Here is a 23761-nt window from a genome sequence, read left to right as displayed (position 1 = left end):
CATGGCCCCCGTCCTGGTGTCACACTGCCCCGTGCCAGGCCTCGCCCTCTGCCCTCCCTCCCCATTCCCACTCCTGCTGTACTGCCTGCCGTTGAGGAAACCCTCCATTCTTTCCCGGTGTCCTCATCCCAGGGGAGGCAGTTACCGGACAAAGAGAAGGGGAGACCTAAGGGGGGGGGGTACTGTTACGCCTAGCGCTCCGGGTCCCCGCTCCTCCCCGGAGCGCTCACGGCGTCTTTCTCCCTGCAGCGCCCCGGTCAGTCCCGCTGACCGGGAGCGCTGCACTGTCTTGGCCGTTGGGGATGCGATTCGCACAGCGGGACGCGCCCGCTCGCGAATCGCATCCCAGGTCACTTACCCGTCCCGGTCCCCTGCTGTCATGTGCTGGCGCGCGCGGCTCCGCTCTCTAGGGCGCGCGCGCGCCAGCTCTCTGAGACTTAAAGGGCCAGTGCACCAATGATTGGTGCCTGGCCCAATTAGCTTAATTGGCTTCCACCTGCTCCCTGCCTTTATCTGACCTCTTCCCATGCACTCCCTTTCCGAATCTTGTTGCCTTGTGCCAGTGAAAGCGTTTAGTGTGTCCAAAGCCTGTGTACCTGAACTTCTGCTACCTATCCTGACTACGAACCTTGCCGCCTGCCCCCGACCTTCTGCTACGTCTGACCTTGCCTCTGCCTAGTCCTTCTGTCCCACGCCTTCTCAGCAGTCAGTGAGGTAGAGCCGTTGCTAGTGGATACGACCTGGTTGCTACTGCCGCAGCAAGACCATCCCGCTTTGCGGCGGGCTCTGGTGAAAACCAGTAGCCTCTTAGAACCGGTCCACTAGCACGGTCCACGCCAATCCCTCGCTGACACAGAGGATCCACTACCTGGAAGCCGAATCGTGACAGCTATCCTTCATATAAGATAGGGATAGGCATAAGGCTATTCTTCATATAAGATAGAGATATGCATAAGGCTATCCTTCATATAAGATAGAGATAGGCATAAGGCTATCCTTCATATAAGATAGGGATAAGCATAAGGCTATCTTTCATATAAGATAGGGATAGGCATAAGACTATCCTTCATGTAAGATAGGGCCAGGGACTATTGATAGTATTCAGATTATTGGGCAGACCTAATGGGCCAAATGGGCCAAAAGTCGGGTCAAAAATGTACAAGAGCTCAGACAAGAATTCCGTTTTTTTAGTTCATATACTGTACCTTAAAAGCAGATCTGTCAGCTAAATATCATGCTCTGTATAAGGACAGTATATTACAGCTACAGGTAACTCCTAGTAGCCAAAAAATGTTCCATTAAGCAAATAAGAGTGTTAAAAAAATAGAGCAGACTCACAGGTATTGATCTGTTGTGTTCATGGAAGGTGATCTCCCCAAATCCCTACTCCCTGCTCCCCTCTCCGTGATGTCTAAGAGGCTGCTGGGAATACACAAATGACCAGCTACAGTATCTCACATAAGTGAGTCCAACTATATTTGTAAATATTTGATCATATCTTTATTTTATTATACAGGGCCAGAGAAGGGGCCCGCCATCACAGTCGTTTTTGTTTTTCTTTAAGTAATGGTGACCAGCCCGTCTCAGCCCTCCCCAGATGGGTCATTGGGCACTGAAACACGCCGGATGGAGGGGAGGGTGGGCACACTTCAAATTTTAAATAGCACTGGCTGCTGGTATGAGACGTGCCTGCACGCGGCATATAAGTTACCAGCAGAAACTGCAAGAAGACGCCGTGTATATAGGGGCTGTGTATGTGTGTATATGGGAGCTGTGTATGTGTGTATATGGGGCTGTGTATGTGTATATATGGGGGCTGTGCATGCTATGTATATGGGGGCTGTGTATGTGTGTATATGGGGGCTGTGTATGTGTGTGTGGTGTCCTGGTACAGGACCTGTCCTTTACCATCCTTGGGTCCCCTCGGGAGGAGTCTCTTGGGTCCATAGGTCTCTCCTGCAGGGCTCTCCCCTTGTTGCCTGATATAAATGCAATGTATATTCATTATCTATTGTTCATATGTATAATGTTGTACAGTTTGTAAAAAAAATGTGACCTACTGTAATGTGATATACCCAGAGTTCCATGGGCACGGGAACCCCAGGCATTAGCAACCAATGGGCTTTAGTCCAGCCCCCTAGTATATAAGGGGGTGTAGTCTCTCAGTTAGCTCTCTTAGTTCCTGCTTCTCATCCTGTACACTAAAGCAGCATAAATTCCTGCACAATTGCATCAAGGCCAAAGTCTAAAGAAACGCAGCCACTTCTAAAACGTGAGTTACAATTCTCTCTACAAATCCAGTGACTACTACTCAGCTAAGGAATATATTAGTAGCACAGTGGCCTGCCTAAATATCTCAATAACTACAAGTCCAAGCAAACCTGCGAGGTGTCCTGTGTCCCTGTTGCCTCTGAAGGTACTGCATAATTGTAAAGATTGTTCCCTAAGCATTTCAAGTAAAAGTTCCAGTTTATTCAGAATCCTTGCTGTGGACATTCCTTTATTACAAACCGTTTTTGGGTTGGTTGATGCCAGTTACCATATCGGAATAACCACATCCTGGCATCACAAACACTAAGGGGTTAACAACTCTCTTGCTACATACTGCAACACCGCAGTCACCACATCTCTTTTGGCATTCTATGAACAGGATACAGGTGTGTGTGCCTTTAATAATTCAGCCATCCGGGCCACCCGCAATGAAAAACGGGTGTATACCGTAATTGCAAGTGCAACTTGTTCTCCCCTTATTCAGAACTGTGATTGCAAAACTGTCCAGTATTGTCGCAAGCCGTGACCAAAATTGCACCCAAAAGTGTACAGGACATTGTTGCTGAAATTGTGCTTTGCCGGACACGAGGAAAAGTAAGGGGGGAGGTGAAGAATATTGTGTTGCTGCTGTAATACCTGAAAGGGTTAACAGTCAGTCCTGGGCCTTCCCGCGCGAACAGCCGCAGCTTCGCCCTGCTGGTCCTCCGCAGTCAAGCCTCCAGTGCCAGCCGTAAGGAACGAAAAGTTTCCTCCTGTGTTGAAGTGGGGAAGAATTTCTTACCCGGACCCCACCAGAAGTCCCCGGGTGCAGCAAAACACGAAAAGTCCGGCAGCTGCGCCCGCATCGGTACAGCAAACCTCCGCTGCACAGACTCTGCAGAGGCCAGAAGAAGTATTCAGGCAGCGCAGAAGATGCCAGGGACTTCAGAAGCAAGCCTCAAAAGCCGCTGTGGCACACCGCAACTTCTTTTAAAGGGCCAGCGAACCTTAACTGCCCTGCAGCAACGATTCACTCAACCAAGGCTACAAAACCAGCGTACTCTAACCTGCTTGCAGCGACAGCGCACCCCATCAAGTCTACAGGTCAGCGTACTCAAAATTTTCTTAAAGGGCCAGTGCACCCCAATATTCTTAAAGGCTCAATCAAGGCTCAATCAAGCCTGCAAGATGTCAGCACCCAGTTCTCCTGGATCACCGGACGAAGGTGCTCCTGTGTCTCCAGCTCGGCGCAACAGTTTAGGAGTTCCTGTGGCTGCACCAGTCTTCTTGGGGAACCCTGTTCTTCCCACCTATAATGGGGACCCCTTCACTTTGCGGGATTTCAAGGAGAAAATACAGAGTCTTTTTGTTTTCTATTCTTTTTCCCCTAATCAGCAGGTGCAGTTGCTTACTGGACAGCTACAAGAATCAGCACTGGAAGAAGTCCGCACCTGACCAGCCTCTGAGAAGGCCACAGTGGAGCAGATTTTTGAGCGACTGTACCAAGTGTTCGAGTCTCACTCCCCATCTGAGGTACACGTCCACCTATACGAGAGATGGCAGAAACCAGGTGAGACTCTCCGGGCCTATGCTGTCGATTTGCAAAATGCCTTAGAGACTGTACAGAGATTAGATGGTATCACGCCCGAGCAGGGCAACAAAGTACTCATGGACAGATTTGTAGATGGGGCTCACAACAAGTGGGACAAGGCCCAACTTAGAATGCTTGCAGTGCAGAATCCTAGTTTGTCTTTTCCTACTTTCAAAAGACTAGCCATGCAAGTTATTGAGTCTGGGGCTGAGGCTGAAGAAGTTAGCGCCTCTCCCTCCATGACACTAGGAGCGTCTGCTAGTTCAGTGCCACCATCACCATCTGCTCCTGTACCAGAATCACCTGCCCCCCCCCCCCCAATCCCTGTGGTCTCAGAACTGCAAAGTGTTAGGCATGACATTGATCAATTGACAAATTAAAAATTTTATTTTTTATTTGCATAGCCCACTGTTCCAAAGATCTGTCAAACGCCAGTGGGGTGTAAATACTCACTGCACCCCTTATTAAATTCTGTGAGGGGTGTAGTTTCCAAAATGGGGTTACATGTAGGGGGTTCCACAGTTCTGGCACCACGGGGGGCTTTGTAAACGTACATTGTGATTCGTACTCTGATTGGTCCCCGGTTATTAGTGGTGTACCCCAAGGTTCTGTACTGGGCCCGCTGTTGTTTAATTTATTTATCAATGATATAGAGGATGGTATTAACAGCTCTGTTCCTATCTTTGCAGATGACACCAAGCTTTGTAGCACAGTACAGTCTATAGAGGATGTGCATAAGTTACAAGATGACTTGGATAGACTAAGTGTCTGGGCATCCACTTGGCAAATGAGGTTCAATGTGGATAAATGTAAAGTTGTTACGCCGAGCGCTCCGGGTCCCCGCTCCTCCCCGGAGCGCTCGCTTCTCTCTCTCCGCTGCAGCGCTCCGGTCACGTCCTCTGACCCGGGGCGCTGCGATCCCGCTGCCAGCCGGGATGCGATTCGCGATGCGGGTAGCGCCCGCTCGCGATGCGCACCCCGGCTCCCCTACCTGACTCGCTCCCCGTCTGTTCTGTCCCGGCGCGCGCGGCCCCGCTCCCTAGGGCGCGCGCGCGCCGGGTCTCTGCGATTTAAAGGGCCACTGCGCCGCTGATTGGCGCAGTGGTTCCAATTAGGGTAATCACCTGTGCACTTCCCTATATTACCTCACTTCCCTTGCACTCCCTTGCCGGATCTTGTTGCCTTAGTGCCAGTGAAAGCGTTCCTTGTGTGTTCCTTGCCTGTGTTTCCAGACCTTCTGCCGTTGCCCCTGACTACGATCCTTGCTGCCTGCCCCGACCTTCTGCTACGTCCGACCTTGCTTCTGCCTACTCCCTTGTACCGCGCCTATCTTCAGCAGCCAGAGAGGTGAGCCGTTGCTAGTGGATACGACCTGGTCACTACCGCCGCAGCAAGACCATCCCGCTTTGCGGCGGGCTCTGGTGAAAACCAGTAGTGGCTTAGAACCGGTCCACTAGCACGGTCCACGCCAATCCCTCTCTGGCACAGAGGATCCACTACCTGCCAGCCGGCATCGTGACAGTAGATCCGGCCATGGATCCCGCTGAAGTTCCTCTGCCAGTTGTCACTGACCTCACCACGGTGGTCGCCCAGCAGTCACAACAGATAGCGCAACAAGGCCAACAGCTGTCTCAACTGACCGTTATGCTACAACAGTTACTACCACAGCTTCAGCAGTCATCTCCTCCGCCAGCTCCTGCACCTCCTCCGCAGCGAGTGGTCGCTCCTGGGCTACGCCTATCCTTGCCGGATAAATTTGATGGGGACTCTAAGTTTTGCCGTGGCTTTCTTTCCCAATGTTCCCTGCATCTGGAGATGATGTCGGACCTGTTTCCCACTGAAAGGTCTAAGGTGGCTTTCGTAGTCAGTCTTCTGTCCGGAAAAACCCTGTCATGGGCCACACCGCTCTGGGACCGCAATGACCCCGTCACTGCCTCTGTACACTCCTTCTTCTCGGAAATCCGAAGTGTCTTTGAGGAACCTGCCCGAGCCTCTTCTGCTGAGACTGCCCTGTTGAACCTGGTCCAGGGTAATTCTTCCGTTGGCGAGTATGCCGTACAATTCCGTACACTTGCTTCAGAATTGTCCTGGAATAATGAGGCCCTCTGCGCGACCTTCAAAAAAGGCCTATCCAGCAACATTAAAGATGTTCTGGCCGCACGAGAAATTCCTGCTAATCTACATGAACTTATTCACCTAGCCACTCGCATTGACATGCGTTTTTCTGAAAGGCGTCAGGAACTCCGCCAAGATATGGACTCTGTTCGCACGAGGCGTTTCGTCTCCTCGGCTCCTCTCTCCTCTGGTCCCCTGCAATCTGTTCCTGTGCCTCCCGCCGTGGAGGCTATGCAGGTCGACCGGTCTCGCCTGACACCTCAAGAGAGGACACGACGCCGTATGGAGAACCTCTGCCTGTACTGTGCTAGTACCGAACACTTCCTGAGGGATTGTCCTATCCGTCCTCCCCGCCTGGAAAGACGTACGCTGACTCCGCACAAAGGCGAGACAGTCCTTGATGTCTACTCTGCTTCTCCACGTCTTACTGTGCCGGTGCGGATGTCTGCCTCTGCCTTCTCCTTCTCTACAGTGGCCTTCTTGGACTCTGGATCTGCAGGAAATTTTATTTTGGCCTCTCTCGTCAACAGGTTCAACATCCCGGTGACCAGTCTCGCCAGACCCCTCTACATCAATTGTGTAAATAATGAAAGATTGGACTGTACCATACGTTTCCGCACGGAGCCCCTTCTTATGAGCATCGGATCTCATCATGAGAGGATTGAACTTTTGGTCCTCCCCAATTGCACCTCGGAAATTCTCCTTGGACTTCCCTGGCTTCAACTTCATTCCCCAACCCTGGATTGGTCCACTGGGGAGATCAAGAGTTGGGGGTCCTCTTGTTCCAAGAACTGTCTAAAACCGGTTCCCAGTAACCCTTGCCGTAACTCTGTGGTTCCTCCAGTAACCGGTCTCCCTAAGGCCTATATGGACTTCGCGGATGTTTTCTGCAAAAGACAAGCTGAGACTCTACCTCCTCACAGGCCTTATGATTGCCCTATCGACCTCCTCCCGGGCACTACTCCACCCCGGGGCAGAATTTATCCTCTCTCTGCCCCAGAGACTCTTGCCATGTCCGAATACGTCCAGGAGAATCTAAAAAAGGGCTTTATCCGTAAATCCTCCTCTCCTGCCGGAGCCGGATTTTTCTTTGTGTCCAAAAAAGATGGCTCCCTACGTCCTTGCATTGACTACCGCGGTCTTAATAAAATCACGGTTAAGAACCGCTACCCCTTACCCCTCATCTCTGAACTCTTTGATCGCCTCCAAGGTGCCCACATCTTCACTAAATTGGACTTAAGAGGCGCCTATAACCTCATCCGCATCAGAGAGGGGGACGAATGGAAAACGGCATTTAACACCAGAGATGGACACTTTGAGTATCTGGTCATGCCCTTTGGACTGTGCAATGCCCCTGCCGTCTTCCAAGACTTTGTCAATGAAATTTTTCGTGATCTGTTATACTCCTGTGTTGTTGTATATCTGGACGATATCCTAATTTTTTCTGCCAATCTAGAAGAACACCGCCAGCATGTCCGTATGGTTCTTCAGAGACTTCGTGACAACCAACTCTATGCCAAAATTGAGAAATGTCTGTTTGAATGCCAATCTCTTCCTTTTCTAGGATATTTGGTCTCTGGCCAGGGACTACAGATGGATCCAGACAAACTCTCTGCCGTCTTAGATTGGCCACGCCCCTCCGGACTCCGTGCTATCCAACGCTTTTTGGGGTTCGCCAATTATTACAGGCAATTTATTCCACATTTTTCTACCATTGTGGCTCCTATCGTGGCTTTAACCAAAAAAAATGCTGATCCCAAGTCCTGGCCTCCTCAAGCAGAAGACGCCTTTAAACGACTCAAGTCTGCCTTTTCTTCGGCTCCCGTGCTCTCCAGACCTGACCCTTCCAAACCCTTCCTATTGGAGGTTGATGCCTCCTCAGTAGGAGCTGGAGCTGTTCTTCTACAAAAAAATTCTTCCGGGCATGCTGTCACTTGTGGTTTTTTCTCTAGGACCTTCTCTCCAGCGGAGAGGAACTACTCCATCGGGGATCGAGAGCTTCTAGCCATTAAATTAGCACTTGAGGAATGGAGGCATCTGCTGGAGGGATCAAGATTTCCTGTTATTATCTACACCGACCACAAGAACCTCTCCTACCTCCAGTCTGCCCAACGGCTGAATCCTCGCCAGGCCCGGTGGTCTCTGTTCTTTGCCCGATTTAATTTTGAGATTCACTTTCGTCCTGCCGATAAGAACATTAGGGCCGATGCTCTCTCTCGTTCCTCGGATGCCTCAGAAGTTGATCTCCCTCCGCAACACATCATTCCACCTGACTGCCTGATCTCCACTTCTCCTGCCTCCATCAGGCAGACTCCTCCAGGAAAGACCTTTGTTTCTCCACGCCAACGCCTCGGAATCCTCAAATGGGGTCACTCCTCCCATCTCGCAGGTCATGCGGGCATCAAGAAATCTGTGCAACTCATCTCCCGCTTCTATTGGTGGCCGACTCTGGAGACGGATGTTGGGGACTTTGTGCGAGCCTGCACTATCTGTGCCCGGGATAAGACTCCTCGCCAGAAGCCCGCTGGTTTTCTTCATCCTCTGCCTGTCCCCGAACAGCCTTGGTCTCTGATTGGTATGGATTTTATTACTGATTTACCCCCTTCCCGTGGCAACACTGTTATTTGGGTGGTCGTTGATCGATTCTCCAAAATGGCACATTTCATCCCTCTTCCTGGTCTTCCTTCTGCGCCTCAGTTGGCTAAACAATTTTTTGTACACATTTTTCGTCTTCACGGGTTGCCTACGCAGATTGTCTCGGATAGAGGTGTCCAATTCGTGTCTAAATTCTGGAGGGCTCTCTGTAAACAACTCAAGATTAAATTAAATTTTTCCTCTGCATATCATCCCCAGTCCAATGGACAAGTAGAAAGAATTAACCAGATCTTGGGTGATTATTTGCGACATTTTGTTTCCTCCCGCCAGGATGACTGGGCAGATCTCCTTCCATGGGCCGAATTCTCGTATAACTTCAGGGTCTCTGAATCTTCCTCCAAATCCCCATTTTTCGTGGTGTACGGCCGTCACCCTCTTCCCCCCCTCCCTACCCCCTTGCCCTCTGGTCTGCCCGCTGTGGATGAAATTTCTCGTGACCTTTCCATTATATGGAGAGAGACCCAAAATTCTCTCTTACAGGCTTCTTCACGCATGAAGAGGTTCGCGGATAAGAAAAGAAGAGCTCCCCCCGTTTTTTCCCCTGGAGACAAGGTATGGCTCTCCGCTAAATATGTCCGCTTCCGTGTCCCTAGCTACAAGTTGGGACCACGCTATCTTGGTCCTTTCAAAATTTTGTGTCAAATTAATCCTGTCTCTTATAAACTTCTTCTTCCTCCTTCTCTTCGTATCCCTAATGCCTTTCACGTCTCTCTTCTCAAACCACTCATCCTCAACCGTTTTTCTCCCAAATCTGTTCCTCCCACTCCTGTTTCCGGCTCCTCGGACGTCTTCTCGGTCAAGGAAATCTTAGCTGCCAAAAAGGTCAGAGGAAAAAAATTTTTTTTAGTGGACTGGGAGGGTTGTGGTCCTGAAGAGAGATCCTGGGAACCTGAGGACAACATCCTAGACAAAAGTCTGCTCCTCAGGTTCTCAGGCTCTAAGAAGAGGGGGAGACCCAAGGGGGGGGGGGTACTGTTACGCCGAGCGCTCCGGGTCCCCGCTCCTCCCCGGAGCGCTCGCTTCTCTCTCTCCGCTGCAGCGCTCCGGTCACGTCCTCTGACCCGGGGCGCTGCGATCCCGCTGCCAGCCGGGATGCGATTCGCGATGCGGGTAGCGCCCGCTCGCGATGCGCACCCCGGCTCCCCTACCTGACTCGCTCCCCGTCTGTTCTGTCCCGGCGCGCGCGGCCCCGCTCCCTAGGGCGCGCGCGCGCCGGGTCTCTGCGATTTAAAGGGCCACTGCGCCGCTGATTGGCGCAGTGGTTCCAATTAGGGTAATCACCTGTGCACTTCCCTATATTACCTCACTTCCCTTGCACTCCCTTGCCGGATCTTGTTGCCTTAGTGCCAGTGAAAGCGTTCCTTGTGTGTTCCTTGCCTGTGTTTCCAGACCTTCTGCCGTTGCCCCTGACTACGATCCTTGCTGCCTGCCCCGACCTTCTGCTACGTCCGACCTTGCTTCTGCCTACTCCCTTGTACCGCGCCTATCTTCAGCAGCCAGAGAGGTGAGCCGTTGCTAGTGGATACGACCTGGTCACTACCGCCGCAGCAAGACCATCCCGCTTTGCGGCGGGCTCTGGTGAAAACCAGTAGTGGCTTAGAACCGGTCCACTAGCACGGTCCACGCCAATCCCTCTCTGGCACAGAGGATCCACTACCTGCCAGCCGGCATCGTGACAAAAGTTATGCATCTGGGTACTAATAACCTGGATGCGTCGTATGTCTTAGGGGGGATTAAACTGGCAGAGTCACTGGTAGAGAAGGATCTGGGTGTACTTGTAGATCACAGACTACAGAATAGCATGCAATGTCAGGCTGCTGCTTCCAAAGCTGGCAGGATATTGTCATGTATCAAAAGAGGCATGGACTCGAGGGACAGGGACATAATACTCCCCCTTCATAAAGCATTGATACGGCCTCACCTGGAATATGCTGTTCAGTTTTGGTCACCAGTCCATAAAAGGGACACTGCGGAGTTGGAAAGGGTGCAGAGACGCGCGACCAAACTAATATGGGGCATGGAACATCTTAGCTATGAGGAGCGATTAAAGGCGTTACAATTGTTTAGTCTTGAGAAGAGACGTTTAAGGGGGGATATGATAAACGTATATTAGTATATTAATGGCCCATACAAAAAATATGGAGATAAACTGTTCCAGGTTAACCCCCCCCCCCAACGGACGAGGGGGCACTCCCTCCGTCTGGAGAAGAAAAAGTTTAGTCTCAAGGGGTGACACGCCTTCTTTACCATGAGAACTGTGAACTTATGGAACAGTCTACCTCAGGAACTGGTCACAGCAGGAAAAATTAACAGCTTTAAAACAGGATTAGATACATTCCTGGAACAAAATAACATTAATGCTTATGAAGAAATGTAAAATCCCATCCCTTCCCCAATATCGCGCCACACCCTTACCCTTCAATTCCCTGGTTGAACTTGATGGACATATGTCTTTTTTCAACCGTACTAACTATGTAACTATGTAACATGGCGTCCGACTTCTATTCCAACCAGATTCTCTCTCCAAAAGCTCAATGGCGCTCCACTCTTCTGAGAATTGTAGTGCGCCAGCAGAGCACTTGATGTCCACACATGGGGTTACAAATTTTGGGGGCATTTTCTCCTAATACCCCTTGTAAAAAAAAATAATTTGGGGAAAAAAAACTGCATTTTTGTGAAAAAAATAAATAAATTCATGTACACATCCAACTTTAGCGAATAGTCGTCAAACACCTGTGGGGTGTTAAGACTCACTGTACCCCTTGTTATGTTCCTTGAGGGGTGTGGTTTCCAAAATAGTATGCCATGTGTTTTTTTTTTTATGTTCTGGCACCATAGAAACTTCCTAAATGTGACATACCCTCCAAAAACCATTTCAGCTAAATTTGCTTTCCAAAAGCCAAATGTGACTCCTTCTCTTCTGAGCATTGTAGTGCGCCTGCAGTGAACTTGACGTCTACACATGGGGTATTTCCATACTCAGAAGAGATGGGGTTACAAATTTTGGGGACATTTTCTCCCATTACCCCTTGTAAAAATTAAAAATTTGGGGAAAAACCAGCATTTTAGTGAAAAATAAAAATGTATTTACATATCCAACTTTAGCGAAAAGTCGTTAAACACCTGTGGAGTGTTAAGGCTCACTGCGCCCCTTGTTACGTTTCTTGAGAGGTGTAGTTTCCAAAATACTATGCCGTGTGTTTTTCAGAAAAACTCACTCTCCAAAATCCCATTGTGGCTCCTTCCCTTCTGAGCCCTCTAGTGCACCCACAAAACACTTTACGTTCACATATGAGATATTTCCTTACTCAAGAGAAATTGGGTTACACATTTTAGGAAGATTTCTCTGCTTTTACCCCTTGTAAAAATGCAAAAACTGGGTCTACAAGAACATGCAAGAGTAAAAAATGAAGACTTAGAATCTTCTAATTCACTTTGCTGTTATTCCTGTGAAACACCTAAAGGGTTAACACACTTACTGGATGTCATTTTGAATACTTTGAGGGGTGCAGTTTTTATAATGGGGTCATTTATGGGCTATTTCTAAAATGAAGGCCCCTCAAATCTACCTCACAACTGAACTGGTCCCTGAAATATTCAGAAATATTAGAGCATTTTGAGAAAAATTGGATAATTGCTGCTGAACTTTGAAGCCCTCTGATGTCTTCCAAAAGTAAAAACATATCAACTTTATGATGCAAACATACAGTAGACATATTGTATATGTGAATCAATATATAAATTATTTGAAATGTCCATTTTCCTTATTAGCAGAAAGTTTCAAAGTTGATGCAAATTTTCTAAATTTGCATCAAATTTTGCTACTTTTCACCAAGAAATGATGCAAGTATCGACGAAAATTTACCACTAACATAAAGTAGAATATGTCCCGAAAAAACTATCTCGGAATCAGAAAGAAATGTAAAAGCATCCCAGAGTTATTAATGCTTAAAGTAACAGTGGTCAGATTGGCAAAAAAGGGCTGCGTCCTTAAGGTCAAAGTGAGCAGCGTCCTTAAGGGGATAAGCCCCTTCCTTTATAAAAGTGTGAATCATCCCCCTTTTTTCATTTTTTTAAATTTATTATGTAAACAAAAATAAACATGAACATATGTAGTACTACCACAACACACTGCTACCGTGTATGAAAATAGCCAATTCCACAATAACCGAGATAAAGCATGTCCTTAGTGAGCATAGGCTAGGTGATGCTGACACAATTGAAAGAGCAGAACATTTACAATAAATCAATGCAAAGAAGATGTAGAGCACTAATCACGGAAGTCTTGAGAGACAAAGGGGGAGATTTATCAAAGGATTTGGATTTAGATTTTTTTCCCATCTAAATTTGTTGCACAGAAAGTCGCAGTCTAAATATGTGCGACTTTTCTGTGATTTTTGCTTTAGAGGATTTTTAGAACATGATGCATTCTAGTCTATTTTAGACGGAAAATGTATTGGTGCTGAATTTATCAAAAGCGACTTTTCAGCAACAAGTCGCATCGGTTGAAAGTACGCTAAAATGTCAGACCATGCTGGAGCAGGTTTAAATAAAGTCTAAAGCATAAATCCTGAAGTCTGTGCGCAGAATTTATCAAGAGCTGTGCGACTTAAATTAAGCGCACAATAGACCGGCCTAACACTCTGTAGTTTGGTCTATATTGATACGGGACATAGACAGCTTTGATAAATCTCCCCCAAAGCCTTTATTAGTCTTACATTTTTACATAACAGCAAAGGATATTCATGCCGAGTGGCTGGGTGGAAAGAGGCCGGGGGAGGAAAATCAGGTGGACAACAACTGTTTTATGCTGTGTAGGAGCTTTGCAAGGGCCTGACAAAGCGCCAACCTGCCGTAAACCAATTGTTGCAATAATTTGTTATGAACATATGGGTAAATGTCCAAACTATTAAAATATTCTGTTAATTGAAGCACTTGGTCAATGGTGTAAACATTAAAAAAAAATACCAGATTCCAGTGGTTTATTTTTGGTCACTTCATATGCCAGAATTTTTTTTTATAAAAAGGGATCAAAAAGTCTCATCAAAATAAAAGTGGTACAGATAAAAACTAAAGATCACGGCGCAAAAAATAACCATCATGTATCCCTGTATACAGAAAAATGAAAGAGTTACAGAGGTCAGAAGATTTTAAGCATACTCATTTTAGAACAAAAAGTTATAATTTTTTAACAGTAGTAAAACAAAATAAAACCTACATAAATCGATAATGTGTCCTTTTTCGAATGCACTGTGTAAATGTGAAAAATGGCGTTTGTTTTTTTTTATTTCGCCCCACCAATAATTTTTTGTGTCTCACCATAGATTTTGTGGTAAGAAGAGTGATGTTTTTATAAAGTACAATTGATGGCACAAAAACAAGCCCTCATATGGGCCTGTAAGTGGAAAATTGAAAGTGTTATGATTAGAAGAAGATGAGGAAAAAAAACTAAAGTGCAAAGATAAAAAATCCCTGCGTCCTTAAGGGGGCAGTGTATGTGTACATGAGGGTGGTGTATGTTTTTTTGGGTCACTGTATGTGTTTATAGAAGCTGTGTGTGCACATGTCCAAAGTGGGAATGTCCAAATTGAGTGTGTACACCCCTAATTGGAAATGTCCAAATTGGGCCAATTTAGCAAATTTCTCACCCCGTTGTTATGTAACTAATTAGTGTTACAAGGTCTCTGGTGTGAATGGGGAGCAGATGTCTTAAATTTGCTGTTACTGCTCTCACACTCTCAAAAACTGGTCACTGACAGTTCAACATGGCACCTCATGGCAAAGAACTCTCTGAGGATCTGAAAAAAAGAATTGTCGCTTAACATAAGGATGGCCTAGCCATATGAAGATTGCCAATATGAAGATTGAAACTGAGCTGCCACATGATGGGCAAAACCATAACAGCAGTTTAACAGGACAGGTTCCATAGGTCTTGTCATCGTTGACCAAAGAAGTTCAGTGCATGTGCTCAAATCCATAGGTTTTCTTTGGGAAATAGCCATATGTGTGCTGTCAGCATTGCTGCAGAGGTTAAAGTGGTCGAGGGTCAGCCATTTAGTGGTCATACCATACACCAAATGCTGCATAAAATTGGTCTGCATTGCTGCTGTTCTATAAATTACTTAATATATTGTTACACAACCTTTTGCGGTAGTAATTGTCATTGAGGCTTCTGTACTTGTCTCTGGGTATCTTTTCCCATTCCTCATAAAAAAAATAGCTCCAGCCTTCACCTTCTACTACTCTACTTCAGTAAGAAACATATCAGCTCATAGAACACTTCGGAATAGTCAAATGTTCAGCTTTTAGCCATTCTTGAGTGTTTTAGGTCATTATATTGTTAAAGGACCCAAGACCTGTGACTGAGACCAAGCTTCCTGACACTGGGCAGCACATTTCACTCCAGAATGTCCTTCAGAAGCGGAAAATATTACAACTGGTCAGGAAAAAAAAGATGTTACCTGTGGAAAAGATAGGAAATAATTTGACAATAGGGAAATGTTAAAAGAAGGTCCATCCTGCAATTAGCGTCACAGTTGTCTCCAAACTTGTTATCAGTCAGTCACCCAGAACAACTTCCAAAGACATTAGAGGTGAACTTTAAGGTCAATGTACAGTGACAGATCACACCATCCTTCGATTTTCTAGCTAAAGTGGACTTAATGAAAAAAGGAGTTTCTGGGAGAATGTCTCTTGGACAGATGAAACAAAACTGGAGCTTTTTGGCAAGTAACATCAGCTGAGGCAAAAGCTTACAAAAAAAAAAAAAGAAGAATGAAAGAAAGAAGGACATCACCAGTGACAAAACGCCAGTGAACCCTTTTAACCATGAGACATTACCTGGAGCAGTTTATTGGAGGAGTGGGCCAAGATACCTGGAGACAAGTGCAGAAGTCTCATAGAGGGTTACAGAAATCGCTTCATTGTAGTGACTCCCTTAAAAGAAAGGGCAACAAAATATTAAGTTCAGGGGACCATCATTTTTGTCTAAGCCAGTTTTATTATTTTGTTTTGTAAAATGATTTTGTCGAACCACAATTCAAAAGTGATGTTTGATTTTTATCAATTAGTTTTCAGTAAATTTTTATTCAACATTACTTTCTTCTGTTCGGGTTATTACAGGCTTTAATGAAAGGGTTATATTTTGTCCATGTCTGTATCTGCTAGGATACAGAGGGGTGCCTAATGCCCCTTGCACACCTGACTAGTGCCATCCCCTCCACATGGCAACACCCTGCCCCTCCACCCACAGTAAACGTGGGTAGGTTAGTAGGCCCTCAATTATGTAGGTATATCCCCCACAGTAGTTAAGTAGTTCCCCTATAGGTAGGTATGCCCCACAGTAATTAAAATGTTTTCTTATTAGGTAGTCCCTCGAAAGGCAGGTATGTCCTCAGCTAGGTAGACCCCTAAAAAAGGTAAATACATAATTTGGTAGGCAGATTGATCTTCCCCTAGTAGGTAGCCAGGTAGGTAGGTAGCTAGGTAGGTATGTAGCCAGGTAGGTAAGTAGCCAGGTAGATAGCAAGATAGGTAAGTAGGTATGTGGGTAGGCAGGTAGGTAAGTAGGTAGCTATGTAAGAAGGTAGCCAGATAGGTCTCTAAGTAGGTAGCTAGCTAGGTAAGTAGGTAGGCATATTAGACACAAAAAATTACAACACCAAAAAATTGTTTGTCGTGTAATTAACCACAAATTATAAATACAATGTGCTGGGGATCTATGTCCAAATATATCAGTATAGCTCCATAATGACTTATGCTAACAAAAATGAGAAAACCAAGAGCAGTTGCTACTGAATAATATTAATACATTTTATTGATACAAAGACCAATTAAAAAGTCACCACATGGGACTAAATAAGGCAGAAAACAAATTACCAAAAAATAGTATTAAAGCAATACATGAGATGTGAACAGTTATAACCATAATACGTGGGTGAGGCAAGTGTAAACTATGGGTCATAATTAAAGATGAGCGAACTTACAGTAAATTCAATTCGTCACGAACTTCTCTGCTCGGCAGTTGATGACTTTTCCTGCATAAATTAGTTCAGCTTTCATGTGCTTCGGTGGGCTGGAAAAGGTGGATACAGTCCTAGGAAAGAGTCTCCTAGGTCTGTATCCACCTTTTCCAGCCCACCGGAGCACCTGAAAGCTGAACTAATTTATGCAGGAAAAGTCATCAACTGCCAAGCCGAGAAGTTTGTGACGAATCGAATTTACTGTAAGTTCGCTCATCTCTAGTCATAATCAATGTCCATATACCAGATGAGGTGAAGGGAGTAAATGGAGGCTCTGTAGGCAGTATAATATGCAGGAGGATACAATACAGAAATTTAGGTGCACTACTGTGGTAGATGTATACAATGACATTGGCTATCCCTCAACACTGATGTTAAAATTCTCCAGTGTTTCCTTATATGAAGGACACACCAGAGCCCGCACACCAACGCCATGCACCTATATCGGCCAACTTGGGTGGGGCTTGTAGCCTGTCTCTCCCTCCTCCCATTGCATGTGTGCTCAGTCACACTGGAGGTAACTGGGAGCAGGCTGCATGTCGGCCTAGTGCTGCTGTAATTGCCCACTGGCCCCTGGTTTTTGCTTATTACGCACAGGTAGGTTAGCGTTAGGTCCCGCGCCATCTGAGAAACCTTGGCGTTGGTGTGCGGGCTCTGGTGTGTCCTTCATATAAGGATACACTGGCGAATGTCTCAATTTTAACATCAGTGTTGAGGGATTAGCCAATGTCATTGTATACATCTACCAAAGTAGTGCACCTAAATTTCTGTATTGTATTATTCTAATTGTTACACATCCACACTGTTTATCTGGTGTAGGATTCTATTGTGGCACTTGTAGTCAGCTGCAGGCATCCCCCATTGTATGCATTTTTATGCTGGGGATCGCCCCTAGCAACGGACTACAAAGGCAGGATCTGTCCCCCAGTATAAATGCACAACTGCATTTGGGGTTGAGCACCTCCAGCCATTTGAGACCACGTTTTTTGTTGTTGTTTAATATGCAGGAGGGCACAGAATTGTCCACCCCTGATTCGATTGTGGTAACCCACTCTATCCCATAATAGACACTGCCCACTAAGTAATTGCCAAGAAGTAGTAGACACCTCATTTACCCATAGTAACGCCTGTCTGCACCGTCCCAACGTGCGTTTCGTCACCCGACTCTCTCAAGGGACACTGTAAGTAGGTAGGCATGTAGCTTTGTAAGTAAATAGGTAGGTAGTCAAACCGCATATACCCCCTTCCCCCTCCCCCGGAAAAAAAACATACAAGCTTACCTTTTTCTGGGTTTGCCAAAACGTAGGTACATCACTGCTAGTTTTCTACTACACTTAGCAGCACCCCTCTCGGATTTTTATATATGTTTTGGTGGTGGCTGTTACTTTGCTTCTTTCCTGTTCCTGATATTGATTGAATCCACCTTTCCGTCCCCACGCTGCAGGTTTCCACTGACAGAAGAAGCAAATAGCCTCAGAACATCACACTTTTGGTAGGGTATTCTTTTCAGCATGTACTTCACATACATATGGCATGGCGACAATTTTTTTATTTAGGATGGGTGACTTATTTCTGGAGGCAGGTAAAGAGTGTTTAACCCTTTAAGGATCGAGCATTTTTCCGATTTTGCACTTTTGTTTTTTCCTCCTTACCTATTAAAAATCATAACCCTTTAAATTTTGCACCTAAAAATCCATATGACGGCTTATTTTTTGCGCCACCAATTCTACTTTGTAATAACATCAGTCATTTTACCCAAAAACCTAGGGCAAAACAAAAAAAAAGCAGTGTGACAAAATTGAAGAAAAAAACACAATTTTGTTAAATTTTCTACACAGTAAATTTTTTGGTAAAAATTACATCTTTTTTTTATTCTGTAGGTCCATACAATTAAGATTATACCCAAATTATATTGGTTTTATTTTGTCTTACTTCTGTCTTTCTCCGTGTATGGGGCAGTATGAGGGCTCATTTTTTTTGCGCCATGATCTGAAGTTTTTAGCTGTACTATTTTTGTATGGATTGGACTTTTTGATTGCTTTTAATTCATTTTTTCATTATATGAAAAGTGACCAAAAATATGCCATTTTGGACTTTGGAATTTTTTTTGCGCAAACGCCATTGACCATGCGGTTTAATTAATTATATATTTTAGTTCAGACATTTACACCCATGGCGATACCACATATGTTTATTTTTATTATGGTTACATGTTTTTTATATGGAATTTGGGAAAAGGGGGTTGTCACGATGCCGGCTGGCAGGTAGTGGATCCTCTGTGCCAGAGAGGGATTGGCGTGGACCGTGCTAGAGGATCGGTTCTAAGTCACTACTGGTTTTCACCAGAGCCCGCCGCAAAGCGGGATGGTCTTGCTGCGGCGGTAGTGACCAGGTCGTATCCCCTAGCAACGGCTCAACCTCTCTGGCTGCTGAAGATAGGCGCGGTACAAGGGAGTAGACAGAAGCAAGGTCGGACGTAGCAGAAGGTCGGGGCAGGCAGCAAGGATCGTAGTCAGGGGCAACGGCAGGAGGTCTGGAACACAGGCTAGGAACACACAAGGAAACGCTTTCACTGGCACTAAGGCAACAAGATCCGGCGAGGGAGTGAAGGGGAAGTGAGGTGATATAGGGAAGTGCACAGGTGTAAACACTAATTGGAACCACTGCGCCAATCAGCGGCGCAGTGGCCCTTTAAATCGCAAAGACCCGGCGCGCGCGCGCCCTAGGGAGCGGGGCCGCGCGCGCCGGGACAGAACTGACGGAGAGCGAGTCAGGTACGGGAGCCGGGGTGCGCATCGCGAGCGGGCGCTACCCGCATCGCGAATCGCATCCCGGCCAGAGGCGGTATCGCAGCGCCCCGGGTCCGTGGAACCGACCGGAGCGCTGCAGTGAGAGGAGTGTAGCGAGCGCTCCGGGGAGGAGCGGGGACCCGGAGCGCTCGGCGTAACAGTACCCCCCCCCTTGGGTCTCCCCCTCTTCTTGGAGCCTGAGAACCTGAGGACCAGACTTTTGTCCAGGATATTGTCCTCAGGTTCCCAGGACCTCTCTTCTGGACCACAACCCTCCCAATCCACTAAAAAGAAGGTTTTCCCTCTGACCTTTTTAGATGCTAAAATTTCTTTGACGGAGAAGATGTCCGAGGAGCCGGAGACAGGAGTGGGGGGAACAGATTTGGGAGAGAAACGGTTAATGATAAGTGGTTTAAGAAGAGAAACATGAAAGGCATTAGGAATACGAAGAGAAGGAGGAAGAAGAAGTTTGTAAGAGACAGGATTAATCTGGCGCAAAATCTTGAAAGGACCAAGATAGCGTGGTCCCAACTTATAGCTAGGAACACGGAAGCGGACATATTTGGCGGAGAGCCATACCTTGTCTCCAGGGGAAAAAATGGGAGGAGCTCTTCTTTTCTTATCCGCGAATCTCTTCATGCGTGAAGAAGCCTGTAAGAGAGAATTTTGGGTCTCTCTCCATATGATGGAAAGATCACGAGAAATTTCATCCACAGCGGGCAGACCAGAGGGCAAGGGGGTAGGGAGGGGGGGAAGAGGGTGACGGCCGTACACCACGAAAAACGGGGATTTGGAGGAAGATTCAGAGATTCTGAAATTATACGAGAATTCGGCCCAAGGTAGAAGATCTGCCCAGTCATCCTGGCGGGAGGAAACAAAATGTCGTAAATAGTCACCCAAGATCTGGTTAATTCTTTCTACTTGTCCATTGGATTGAGGATGGTATGCAGAAGAAAAATTTAATTTAATCTTGAGTTGTTTACAGAGAGCCCTCCAGAATTTAGACACAAATTGGACGCCTCTATCCGAGACGATCTGCGTAGGCAACCCGTGAAGACGAAAAATGTGTACAAAAAATTGTTTAGCCAACTGAGGCGCTGAAGGAAGACCAGGAAGAGGGATGAAATGTGCCATTTTGGAGAATCGATCAACGACCACCCAAATAACAGTGTTGCCATGGGATGGGGGTAAGTCAGTAATAAAATCCATACCAATCAGAGACCAAGGTTGTTCGGGAACAGGCAGAGGAAGAAGAAAACCAGCGGGCTTCTGGCGAGGAGTCTTATCCCGGGCACAGATAGTGCAGGCTCGCACAAAGTCCACCACATCAGTCTCTAGAGTCGGCCACCAATAGAAGCGAGAGATGAGTTGCACAGATTTCTTGATGCCCGCATGACCTGCGAGATGGGAGGAGTGACCCCATTTGAGGATTCCGAGGCGTTGGCGTGGAGAAACAAAGGTCTTTCCTGGAGGAGTTTGCCTGATGGAGGCTGGAGAAGTGGAAATCAGGCAGTCAGGAGGAATGATGTGTTGAGGAGGAAGTTCAATTTCAGAAGCATCTGAGGAACGAGAGAGAGCATCGGCCCTAATGTTCTTATCAGCAGGCCGAAAGTGAATTTCAAAATTAAATCGGGCAAAGAACAGAGACCACCTGGCCTGACGAGGATTCAGCCGTTGGGCAGACTCGAGGTATGAGAGGTTCTTGTGATCGGTGTAAATAATAACTGGAAATCTTGATCCCTCCAGCAGATGCCTCCATTCCTCAAGTGCTAATTTAATGGCTAGAAGCTCTCGATCCCCGATGGAGTAGTTCCTCTCCGCCGGAGAGAAGGTCCTAGAAAAAAACCCACAAGTAACAGCATGCCCGGAAGAGTTTTTTTGTAGAAGGACAGCTCCAGCTCCCACTGAGGAGGCATCAACCTCCAATAGGAAGGGTTTAGATGGGTCAGGTCTGGAGAGCACGGGAGCCGAAGAGAAGGCAGACTTGAGTCGTTTAAAGGCGTCTTCCGCTTGAGGAGGCCAAGACTTGGGATCGGCATTTTTTTTGGTTAAAGCCACAATAGGGGCCACAATGGTAGAAAAATGTGGAATAAATTGCCTGTAATAATTGGCGAACCCCAAAAAACGTTGGATGGCACGGAGTCCGGAGGGGCGTGGCCAATCTAAGACGGCAGAGAGTTTATCTGGATCCATTTGTAGTCCCTGGCCAGAGACCAAGTATCCTAGAAAAGGAAGAGATTGGCATTCAAACAGACATTTCTCAATTTTAGCATAGAGTTGATTGTCACGAAGTCTCTGAAGAACCATACGGACATGCTGGCGGTGTTCTTCTAGATTGGCCGAAAAAATTAGGATATCATCAAGATATACAACAACACAGGAGTATAATAGATCACGAAAAATTTCATTAACAAAGTCTTGGAAGACAGCAGGGGCGTTGCACAGGCCAAAGGGCATGACCAGATACTCAAAGTGTCCATCTCTGGTGTTAAATGCTGTTTTCCACTCATCCCCCTCTCTGATGCGGATGAGGTTATAGGCGCCTCTTAAGTCCAATTTAGTAAAGATGTGGGCACCTTGGAGGCGATCAAAGAGTTCAGAGATGAGGGGTAAGGGGTAGCGGTTCTTAACCGTGATTTTATTAAGTCCGCGGTAGTCAATGCAAGGACGTAGAGAGCCATCTTTTTTGGACACAAAGAAAAATCCGGCTCCGGCAGGAGAGGAGGATTTACGGATAAAGCCCTTTTTTAGATTCTCCTGGACGTATTCAGACATGGCAAGAGTCTCTGGGGCAGAGAGAGGATAAATTCTGCCCCGGGGTGGAGTAGTGCCCGGGAGGAGGTCGATAGGACAATCATAAGGCCTGTGAGGAGGTAGAGTCTCTGCTTGTTTTTTGCAGAAAACATCCGCGAAGTCCATATAGGCCTTAGGGAGACCGGTTACTGGAGGAAGCACAGAGTTACGGCAAGGGTTACTGGGAACCGGTTTTAGACAGTCCTTGGAACAAGAGGGCCCCCAACTCTTGATCTCCCCAGTGGACCAATCCAGGGTTGGGGAATGAAGTTGAAGCCAGGGAAGTCCAAGGAGAATTTCCGAGGTGCAATTGGGGAGGACCAAGAGTTCAATCCTCTCGTGATGAGATCCGATGCTCATTAGAAGGGGCTCCGTGCGGAAACGTATGGAACAGTCCAATCTTTCATTGTTTATACAATTGATGTAAAGGGGTCTGGTGAGACTGGTCACTGGGATGTTGAACCTGTTGACGAGAGAGGCCAAAATAAAATTTCCTGCAGATCCAGAGTCCAAGAAGGCCACAGAAGAGAAGGAGAAGGCAGAGGCAGACATCCGCACAGGCACAGTAAGACGTGGAGAAGCAGAGTGGACATCAAGGATTGTCTCACCTTTGTGCGGAGTCAGGGTACGTCTTTCCAGGCGGGGAGGGCGGATAGGACAATCCCTCAGGAAGTGTTCGGTACTAGCACAGTACAGGCAGAGGTTCTCCATGCGGCGTCGTGTCCTCTCTTGAGATGTCAGGCGAGACCGGTCGACCTGCATAGCCTCCACGGCGGGAGGCACAGGAACAGATTGCAGGGAACCAGAGGAGAGAGGAGCCGAGGAGAAGAAACGCCTCGTGCGAACAGAGTCCATATCTTGGCGGAGCTCCTGACGCCTTTCGGAAAAACGCATGTCAATGCGAGTGGCTAGGTGAATAAGTTCATGAAGATTAGCAGGCATTTCTCGTGCGGCCAGAACATCTTTAATGTTGCTGGATAGGCCTTTTTTAAAGGTCGCGCAGAGGGCCTCATTGTTCCAGGATAATTCAGAAGCAAGAGTACGGAATTGTACGGCATACTCGCCAACGGAAGAATTACCCTGGACCAGGTTCAACAGGGCAGTCTCAGCAGAAGAGGCTCGGGCAGGTTCCTCAAAGACACTTCGAATTTCCGAGAAGAAGGAGTGTACAGAGGCAGTGACGGGGTCATTGCGGTCCCAGAGCGGTGTGGCCCAAGCCAGGGCTTTTCCAGACAGCAGGCTGACTACGAAAGCCACCTTAGACCTTTCAGTGGGGAACTGGTCCGACATCATCTCCAAGTGTAATGAACATTGGGAAAGGAAGCCACGGCAAAACTTAGAGTCCCCATCAAATTTATCCGGCAAGGATAGTCGTAGTCCAGAAGCGGCCACTCGCTGCGGAGGAGGTACAGGAGCTGGCGGAGGAGAAGGTTGCTGGAGCTGTGGTAGTAACTGTTGTAGCATAACAGTCAGTTGAGACAGCTGTTGGCCTTGTTGCGCAATCTGTTGTGACTGCTGGGCGACCACCGTGGTGAGGTCAGCGACAA

This window comes from Hyla sarda, chromosome 1 (assembly GCF_029499605.1).
Source record: "Hyla sarda isolate aHylSar1 chromosome 1, aHylSar1.hap1, whole genome shotgun sequence".
Classification (NCBI taxonomy): Eukaryota; Metazoa; Chordata; class Amphibia; order Anura; family Hylidae; genus Hyla; species Hyla sarda.
The sequence above is the reverse complement of the archived record's forward strand: the minus strand, read 5'-3'. Positions refer to the sequence as shown.